This window comes from Gopherus flavomarginatus, unplaced genomic scaffold (assembly GCF_025201925.1).
Source record: "Gopherus flavomarginatus isolate rGopFla2 unplaced genomic scaffold, rGopFla2.mat.asm mat_scaffold_34_arrow_ctg1, whole genome shotgun sequence".
In the NCBI taxonomy this organism is placed as follows: domain Eukaryota; kingdom Metazoa; phylum Chordata; order Testudines; family Testudinidae; genus Gopherus; species Gopherus flavomarginatus.
This window is the reverse complement of record NW_026115061.1, coordinates 82,679-92,151: the sequence shown is the minus strand read 5'-3', so window position 1 is coordinate 92,151 and position 9,473 is coordinate 82,679. Positions and strand designations below refer to the sequence as shown.

General features: G+C 50.3%; 1 non-coding gene across 1 annotated transcript; it reads right to left on the bottom strand.

The window, feature by feature from the left end:
* Positions 1-2,141: 2,141 nt before the first annotated feature.
* TRNAV-AAC (transfer RNA valine (anticodon AAC)) lies at positions 2,142-2,214 on the bottom strand. The gene has a single exon. It is a non-coding gene; the product is annotated as a tRNA-Val (tRNA).
* Between the last annotated feature and the right edge of the window lie 7,259 nt (positions 2,215-9,473).

The following is a 9,473-nucleotide window of genomic DNA, read 5'->3' as shown; positions in this document are numbered from 1 at the left end:
GCTTATATCGATTCCGAAACAACACCAACCCCAATGGAGTTGCTGATTTGACAGGGGGAGCCGCGGACATCGATCCCGCGCGGTGAGGATGGGTGAGTAATCCGATCTTAGATATTCGACTTCAGTTACGTTATTCACGTAGCTGAATTTGCGTATCTAAGATCGATTTCCCCTCGTAGTGTAGACCAGCCCTTAATGTCTTCACACCTTCCCCCTGCAGGAGAATGGCTGTTTGACCAGCTGTTTGCCTTGCTGTCTCTGAGGAACTGGTCTCTGGGTGTTCCCCAGAACTGTAACTTTTTCAGTAATATCATACTGTAAAATCTCACAATTTTACATACAGCGTTACTACACATTTTAACAGGAGGATAATATTCAGTAGGTTATGCATTTTCTAATGATACCTCACAAGCCATTTTCCACTAGCAGGGTCTTCTCTGTTCACAGAATTTCTGATAGTTTGATGTCTGCTGGCACTGGATATCACTATTTTGGCATCTCTCTCTCTGTCTCAGTGAGCACCCGCTGTGGTTGTTGAAAGTCTGTGATGGGATCTATGGGATGCAACTGAACAGTGGGACCCCTGAGCCCTTTGTCCCACCACCTGGGCTCCCTCTCACACATGTGATGCTGAGACAAGCTGTGAATCTCTGGCAGATATTGCACTTACACAGACATCCGTAGGTAGGGACACAGCCAACTGAATTACATGAATGCTTCTGCAGCCACTCATAACACTAATGATAGAAAGTCGCCCCCCCTACAGCTCTGCAGCCTTGCACCCCTGGATCATACCATCTTGCCTTAATCAGAAGCCTGATCAGTGTGAGTTTATTACACAGGGTCCACCCCTCCCTCACTGTGAATAGTACATGAACCAGCCTTGTAATGGAGCTGAGATTTCCCAAGAAATTCAAGCAAAATACACCAGTTTAAGTAGAGCATAAAACAGATTTATTAACTACAGAAAGATGGAGTTTTAAGGATTATAAGTGGTAGGAATAAAAGATCAAAGTAAATTACCATGGAAATTAAAGATAAATTCACAATCTAAACTTTACACCTTATTACACTAGGGCGTAGTTCAGTTATGCACACAGGAAGGCTTAATGCTCGAGCTGCTGCACATGCTGGGTAGGGTTAAGGTCGGGCTCCCCATGGCAGGAGAGAAGAAGACTCGGCCCCTGGAGGGGCAGGCTGGGGCTTCCTGGATCCCATTTGCTCACAGCCAGCGCCCTGCCCCCACTCCCAAGTCATCCATGGCGCCCCCAGGTCGGCCAGAATGGAGCAGCAGTTTTCACTGCACTACGTCCACTTATGGCTTACAGGCAACTCCCAGACTCACCACAGTCCACCATCTCGGCCAGAAAGGAGCCCACTCAGCCTCACCATTGCTGCTTTTCCTTCCCCCCAGAACCCCGCTTCTCCTGGGCTGCAAGTAGTCATCCCTGGGATGCCAACAGGCAGCCACAGGGATCTGTCTCTCAGCAGCCAACCGCACCTCCATGGGTTCAGCCCTCAGAAGGGCAGGTGGGGGTTTCCTGGATCCCAGTTGCTCACAGCCAGCCCAGCCTCCACCTCTAAAACCATCAGTCATGCCCCCAGGTTGGCCATAAAGGAGCCGCCATTCTCCACTTGGACTCAGCTTTGCTTGTTTTCCTTTCACCCAGAACCTCCCTTCTTCTCCTGGGCTGCAAGTAGCCACTCCTGGGAAGCCAAGAGGCAGGCACAGGATTCTACCTCCCAGCAGCCAACCACACCTCCCCAGGCTTTGCAGAATGAAGGGTGGTGCTCTACTAACCCCACTTAGCCGCACAGCTTCTTCCCTGCCTTCCTCAGCTCAACTTTCCTCTATTGCCCCATTCCTGCCTCACTTCCTCCTTTGGCCAGTCACGCAAAGGAGCCCAGCAGGAAGTGAGAGCCTCTATAGGCCAACCTCCAAGAGCAGAGGTGGCCAAGCCACAAGCCTCCAAATGGTGACTGGCCTAACTACTCTAGGTTCTCCAGCCTGACACCAAGGTGCTTTCTCCACTGCTGTCAGCACACTCTGTCATGCAGGGGTTGGAGTTATCCCAGGGACAGGCCAATAGGAGGAGTGCCCTTTCTGAATAACAAGGGGATCTGGGAAAAGGAAGCCAGCATGTTTCTGCCTGGTTTTGAACCAGGGATCTTTTGCGTGTTAGGCAAATGTGATAACCACTACACTACAGAAACTCCACCTACTGGGCTGTTGCTCACTCTGGCACAGACCGATGGACAAATCTAGAGAATGTGGTGGTAGCCCCTCGATAGGTCAGCTGGCAGGGCAGAGGACTGGAGTCAGCACTCAGGAAGTCGTCCTTACCTCGCCCGTGTGACTCCAGCTTGAGGGAGAGCTTCTTTTTCTTCTCCTTGCTGACAAAGAGCAAGAGAAGAATGAAAGGTCAGGTGGGCCAACTCGGTGCAGAAGCCCATGCTGTCTTTTCCTTCTGCATAGCCTGAAATGAGGGACTCGTGGCAGTTAAAGGAACTGCTGCACTCTCAGAAAACATCCCGCCCGTGCATAAAGGAGGATAGAAGAGCCTGTTAGTCTAGCACGCTCCCAACTGAACTGTTTCAGCAGCTGCTAGGTTTCTTTTTGGCCTGTTACTTTTCTGTCTGGGATGTTGTTGTCAGCTGTGGCACAGAAAAAGGACGTCATTGCGAGCTGCCCATGAAGATAAGATTAACTTTTGCCTTCCTTGCTCGGCTTTACTTGCTTCCTCACCCTATTCCTGCCTTAGTTCCTGTGTTACCTGAAGGCAACGGGGGCCCAGCAGTACGAAGAGGAAGTTAGACAGCTAGACCCTGGTGGCAAAAGTTCTACCACCGCTTGCCACCCCACTCTCTTCTCCCAGCTTCACATATTGACCGCCAGGGACTTGGTGCCCAGCAGCGCAACGGAAGGCAGTGGACAGAGCCACCCTCGCCTTGAAGCTCTGGCTCATTAAACCGTATCTTCAGTCGCTGATGGCCAATGAGAGACCAACAGCGCTTGCCATTTTAGCACTTGAAAATGCCATTGGTCAGTCACTGGATCTCTTTAATGCTGTTACATAACAAATGAAAATAGAATCTCAGTGTGACATTCTGTACCTTTGGGGGAGTGTGCTGTAACCCCCATATTCCTCATTTTCATATAATCGTGATCTTATATACAGAGCATGCCTTGTAAGATATCAGGGGAAAGGATATGATCTGCTGAAAGTCATTTCTCTACCCATAGATGTTTACCATTCATGCATATGAAGTTATGAGAATTGTGCAGTGTGTTTATCACTATGCTGTAAGGTGGGGGAGTCAGCCAAATATTAGCTCCCCAGTGACAACAGCAAGGAAAGTAACCAACACCCGGACAGGGTGTCAAACAACCCATCAACAGCCATTGTTCAGCAAGGGAGCTACAGTGCAATCACTTACCTGCAAGAGGACACCCCAGGGGAATTGCTCAGATTTGCTTGGAGAGACGCAGTGATGCTCACCTGACTCTGAAGGGGGAGCAAAGCCAAGAGGGAAGAAAGGACATGATAAAAGCAGAGACATTTGCCATGCTTTGTCTCTCTCGTCCACCTACATCTACAGACACCCCCACACCAAGCAACTGAAGCGCTGACGAAAGGGGAGAGCCTGGCTGAAAAGCCACCAGCCGGCCTGTGGTGAGAAGCATCTAAGTTTGTAAGGGCATTGAAAGGGTTAAGATCAGCTTAGAGTGCATTTTGCTTTTATTTCACAAAAACAACGAGGAGTCCGGTGACACCTTAAGAACTAACAGATTTATTTGGACACAAGCATTCGTGGGTAAAAAGCCCTCTTCTTCAGATGCATGGAGTGAAAATTGCAGATAGAGGCATAAATATATATTGGAACATGATGTAAAGGGAGTTACCATACAAGGGGAGAACCAGTGTTGAAGGCTAATTCAGTCAGGGTGGATGTGGCTCTCTCCAAGTTATTGATAGGGAGGTGTCAATACCAAGAGAGGGAAAATTGCTTTTGTAGTGAGCCAGTCAACCCCAGTCCCTCTTCAATCTCAAATTAATGGTGTTAAGTTTGCAGATCAGTTGTAACTCTGCAATTTCTCTTTGAAGTCTGTTTTTGAAGTTTTTTGAATGGCTTCTTTTAAATGGCTACTTTGAATGGCTACGTTTAATTGTGTTATTGAATATGAACATGTAAACGTGTTATGGAAGTCCCATGTGGTCTAGTGGTTAGGATTCTTGGCTTTCACCCAGACAGCCTGGGTTCAATTCCTCACACAGGAACAATGCAGAGCTTCTCCTTGGAGGGGAGACAGGAAACAAAAAGAATGGGAAGGGATCCTGCCAGCAGCAGAGCTGGATAGAGTTGGGAGCAGTACTGGGTTTGACATGGTGCCAGAGTGCTAGGCCCAAGCTCTGAAGGGACCTGTAACAGTGACTTCCTCCCCTCTGCAGAAAGGGAGCCTCAGAGCAGCCTGGATTCAGTAGGGGAGCTGAGACCCCATAGGGCTGTGGGAGCTGTAGTTCCTTGACCAGCTCCCTGCCTTGCAGCAGAGAAGGAACATTTCCCAGCATTCCCTTGGCTGCTATCAACAGGAAAGGGAGGGGGGAAGCTGTGAGACTCCATGCACTGCAGCTTGCTGTGGCTGGGGGGCTGGCTGCTAGAAGGGGGTGCCACCTGTGAATAGGGAAGAGGTGTGACCAAGGAGGAGAAGGCTTTGGCCCAGGTAGCACCCTCAGAAGACTTCCCCAGACAGGCTTAGGGATGCTGGTGTGACCTCGCCTGGCAGCCCCCAAAGATGGAACTGGGTGGACTAACTGGACAGGGCCCCTCTCTATCTGAAGCTGGGCAAGGGAGGTATGTGGATCCCACCAGAAGGTAAAATGGTAAGTAAGGAAGGGGAGGCTCTACTGGACCTGGACAGCTTCAGATACAGGACAGGAGGATTTCCACTTCTGAGCCATGAAAATAGAAATTGACTTTTCCTTTCCAGATGTATCTAATATTCATAAAGGGAATCTAGCCCCTGCCTTCCAGATCTGAACACCTCAAAATCAGGAGTGCTCAAGCTCAATTTGGGCAGCTGTTACTTCATTTCTCCCAAATCAAATATGCTGATCCACTGTCATTTACTGTAGAAAAAGTAGGAGAAAATTGAGCAACAAACGTTGGGGTCTTCACAGTGCTAACGAGGGCTGGAATTGCTATTTTCAACAGCCATTACATTTTTTTTTTTAGTTTTGTTTGTTTAAAAGGAAGACAGTGATATTGCACTGGCAAATTCCCCATAGAAACAAAGAATGGAACAAAAGAATAATAAAGGCACCTCAACTTTCCTCATTTATGTAGGACGGTCTTATTAGATGGATCCAGACATCTTCCAATCACAGAAGCTGATAATTGTTCCACTTTACTGCAGTTCTGTAACCATGCAGGAACCTAGAGGAGGAAAGTGCCTAACTCCAGAGTCTGCAGCTGCCTAGGGCCAGTGCTGAGGATTTAGAGTCCCTAGTGCTGCCCTTGCAAGGTTCAAGCATGCTCAGCCTTGGCATTGCCTTCGCTCCTGCGGCTAGTAGCTGCAGCTGTCTAAGGCTGGCCTCTGGCAGTTGCCCCATGGCTGTAGCTAGAGAAACTACAAGTGGCTCTATGACTCCTGGGGCCATTAAGCTAGAGCACCTAAAGACACTGGAGTTAACCTCAAGGAACAGAGGTCACCAGTAGGAAAGGAATGTCGGGGGAGCAGGGAAGGCGGGAGCAGGTCAGCCTTGCAGAGGGAGCTTCCAGCTGGTTGGGAGCATGTCCAAAGTAGAAAGGAAACAAGTATGGGGAGAGGTGGTGGTGACCAGGTAGCAGACTAGCACGTAGATGGGAGCAGAGGGAGAGACGCTGGTGTCTTCAGATTCCCAAGGGCTAAGTCCTCACTTTGGGGAAATGGTGTTTGCAGGTGGCTTGCTCACATGGCAGGATGGGGGCTGAGGGAGGGATCTGTCAGAACTGATCAGGTGTCTGCTGGCTTTAGGACTTTGAGCTGAGACTAGGACCACATGCAGTGACTGGTGACATGGGGGGGTACTGGAGACATGGCTAGAGAAGGTCTGAATGAGGAAAGAGATAAATCTGTGGGGAGTTTCCTTGGTCACTATGAAAGTTCTGCTCACTGTGGACACTGGTAAACCCACATGGGTGTACAGCTCAATAAGAAAACCCGCGGGCTGAGGGAGCTGTGTATGGCAATGCATATAGTCATGGAGAGGTGTGTGATCAAAATGAAAAATGTCTCTGAGGTTCAGTACCGGGTATACGAAGGCACCAATGGCACTGCCCCACCAGGCCCACACTCGGAGCCCACAGTGACTATACTGGGGCCCACAAATATGTTTGGTGCCAGGGCCAACAAAAGGTTAATCCAGCCCTGACTGCCTGAGCACTATTTCAGCCTCACATTTTTGGGTGGAACTCCCACAGTGAGAGCTGCAGAGCACTCCCCCGCAACACACACGCACACACTCGTCCTGGTGTTGGGAGGGGAACAGGAGAAAGGACAAAAGAAGAGATGAAGAGAAAGGAGGGAGGGACAGGTGGATGGAGGAAAAGGTGAAACACAAAGGACAAACCCTAATGTCCCCATGATTCTAAGAGACAAAATCCCAGGTGCGGAATAAAATTCTGCCTCCTTAAGCTCATGTTTTCCATGCCTAGAATTCAACTCTCACCAGATGGATCAGACTGAACAGGTTTCACACCTCCAGGAGGCTCTTACCTTCTAAAGAGGGACGGCTGTTTTCTAGTAAAATCACTACAAGGAAAGGAGAAAACTGGAAAGAGGTTTCTCCTGGCGCTCACGTCCGTGAACCTGAATACTGTCTCAGTCCTCAGACAGAGACCTGGAGAAGGAGACTTGCTGAAGCAAAGCCACAGGGGTCTCTGAGGTTTCCCTAGCCCCTGGCCCCTGACTGATGTCAGGATCTCTCTGTGAGGTCACCACCTGCTCACCAATAGTCTTTGACCAATAGTGTGAGGTCCTGCAAAAGGCCTTTGTGATGTCACTGCCACACCCCGCCCTTGCTGTGCCAATGTCCTGCCCCGGCCAGGCACTTTGGAGCTTTGAGCTACTCCCTGTGGATCACCTCACTCAAGGAGCTTTTCTATAGAGCATCCTCAGATGTCTAAGCACACGAGTGCCATGGCAATGAACTGACACACATGGCACCAAGATGAGATCATTAGTAGACTAACCTATAGGAGAAGGACACCCCAGCATTAGTAGGGGAGAAATCCCTACTGAACATGCATTACACCTAGCAGCCCCTGCGTGGGGTCGGGCAGGGGCTGCGGAGGGGGGAGACCTGGGAAAGGGATGGATGGAAAATGTCTGTGCAGCCGGGACATGGCCGGGGGGCGAGGGGAGAAGAGCAGGTGACCCCTGAGGAGCGGGGAGAAAAAGGGAGGGCTGAGATCCCCTCGGAATTACCACTGCCCCCTCCGTGGAGACCCCCCTCCTCTCCTGTCCTGCCCCCTTTCTCCCTAGAGAGCAACAAGCAACATCTAGGCTGACACCCCCTTCCCTCAAACCCCTGAGAAGTTCCCTGTTCCCCTCCCCCCATTGTGCCCCATTTTCTCTCCCCTTTGCCAATGGCCAGTTCAGATCTCAGGTTTGGGGTGTTTCCCCCCATTTTCACCTGCAGTGATTTGTCCTTGTGTAGGTGGGAAATGGTTCCCCCGAGTGATTTCTGAACTGGGCAGAGGCTGGGGGGGGCCTGAGACAGGGACACCTCTGGGCTGGGCTGGGGGGGCCACTCTCTGCTGGCAACAGGGCGTGGGAAGGGCCAGGAAGGGGAGGGGGGAGCAAGTGTCCCCCATAGAGAGGGTCCAGCCCCAGGCTGCTACCAGTAGCACATTCCTATCCTGGCCGGGGGGGGGGCTTTCTCCAGCTGGGACCTGCCCCCTAGGCAGCCCCAGGCTCTGACCGCACCAGCCCCGCCTGGAGCCCCCAGTGAGTGAGAGACCCCGGAGGGGGAGGGGGAGGGAGCACTGGGCCCTGACAGGAAAGTGACTCTCTCCCCTCAGATCTTGGTGTTTTCCTCTCATGTTATCAAATATGCAGTTTGTGACACAATTTCTTTGCAAATCTCAAAGATTCAAATAAAATAACCTAAACATTTGCCCCACTTCTCTCTAGTTGTCTATTTCTAATTGAATATGCCCTGAGATTTTCCTGTCTCTAATTATAAAATAATAAAAAAATCTCAGATTTACACCTTTTCTCAGATTATTGAACACAAAATGTTTGCAAATGTTGCCCATTTCCTCTTTATTCATTTATCAAGTATTCATGTGAAACACTCAGATTTTACCTCCTATCAACAACTGATATAAAATCCCTCTGATTTTCCACTTTCCTCTCTATAATTTGCAAAATGGATCCAAAATCTCTGATTTCCACCCTTTGTCTTTCATTTCTGAACACTGATCTGAAAGCTCAGGTTTTCCCTCTGTGTCATTATCAAATGTCAATTAACAATCCTCTCAAGTTTTGTGCTGTTCCTTATGTTTCTAAATCCCAAAAACTTCTTCCTTCGGGGGAACCTGTTGCCCTGAGTCGCTCTCCATTCTGGATGTTGCAGGGGATTAAATTTCCCAGTGATTGTCTTTCCCCTCTCCTTTGAGGATCATTTGTTCCCTCTTTTAGCTCTGTTAGATATTTGCCAAAGAAAGAGACCAGCCTGATATTTAATACACATCAAAGCCAGAGGCCTCCCCCTGTTTGGGGATCAGTGGTTCGCAGCTGGTAGTGGGAGAGTTGGCTGGTCCCTTTTCTTTTCTCCAGCTGGCACAGGATGAGGGGGTCACTCTGAGTGCAGCATGTCTTGAGAAGTATCCCAAACCACAAGACAAATGGTCTCTGTGAAGGGTTGCTTCCCACAGTGCTAAGATGTAGCCACCTCTGGCAGGATCCATGGTGGCTACTATTTGCTAGTGACAGGCCACGGAAATTTCTTACCTATTTTGCCCCTCCATGCCAGGCCTGCACAACATACGGCCCACGGGCAACGTGCGGCCCGTGAAGTCTCACTGTGCGTCCCGCAGCCGGGAATCAAAGGGCTCTGGGCTGCCCGTAGCCGCGGGGAATCCAAACCCCTTTAAAGTTCAGCCGCGGCCGGGATTCAAAAGGTTCTGAGCTGCCCGCAGCCGCAGGGAGCCCAGAGCTCATTAAATCTCAGCCGCGGCCAGGATTTATAGGGCTCTGGGCAGGCGGGCGGGGAGCTCAGAGCTCTTTAAATCCCAGCCACCAGGGCCGGCTTTAGGCCAATTTAACCAATTCCCTTGAATCGGCCTCGCTCCTAAGAGGACCCCGCACCCAAGCCCCAGTACCAGCAAAAGCCAGTGCGCTGTACCAGGGTGGCCCAGTTTCCCCAGGGGGCAATTTAAAAGGCCTGGGGCTCCCAGCAGGGGCTGGAAGCCCAGGCCCTTTAAAT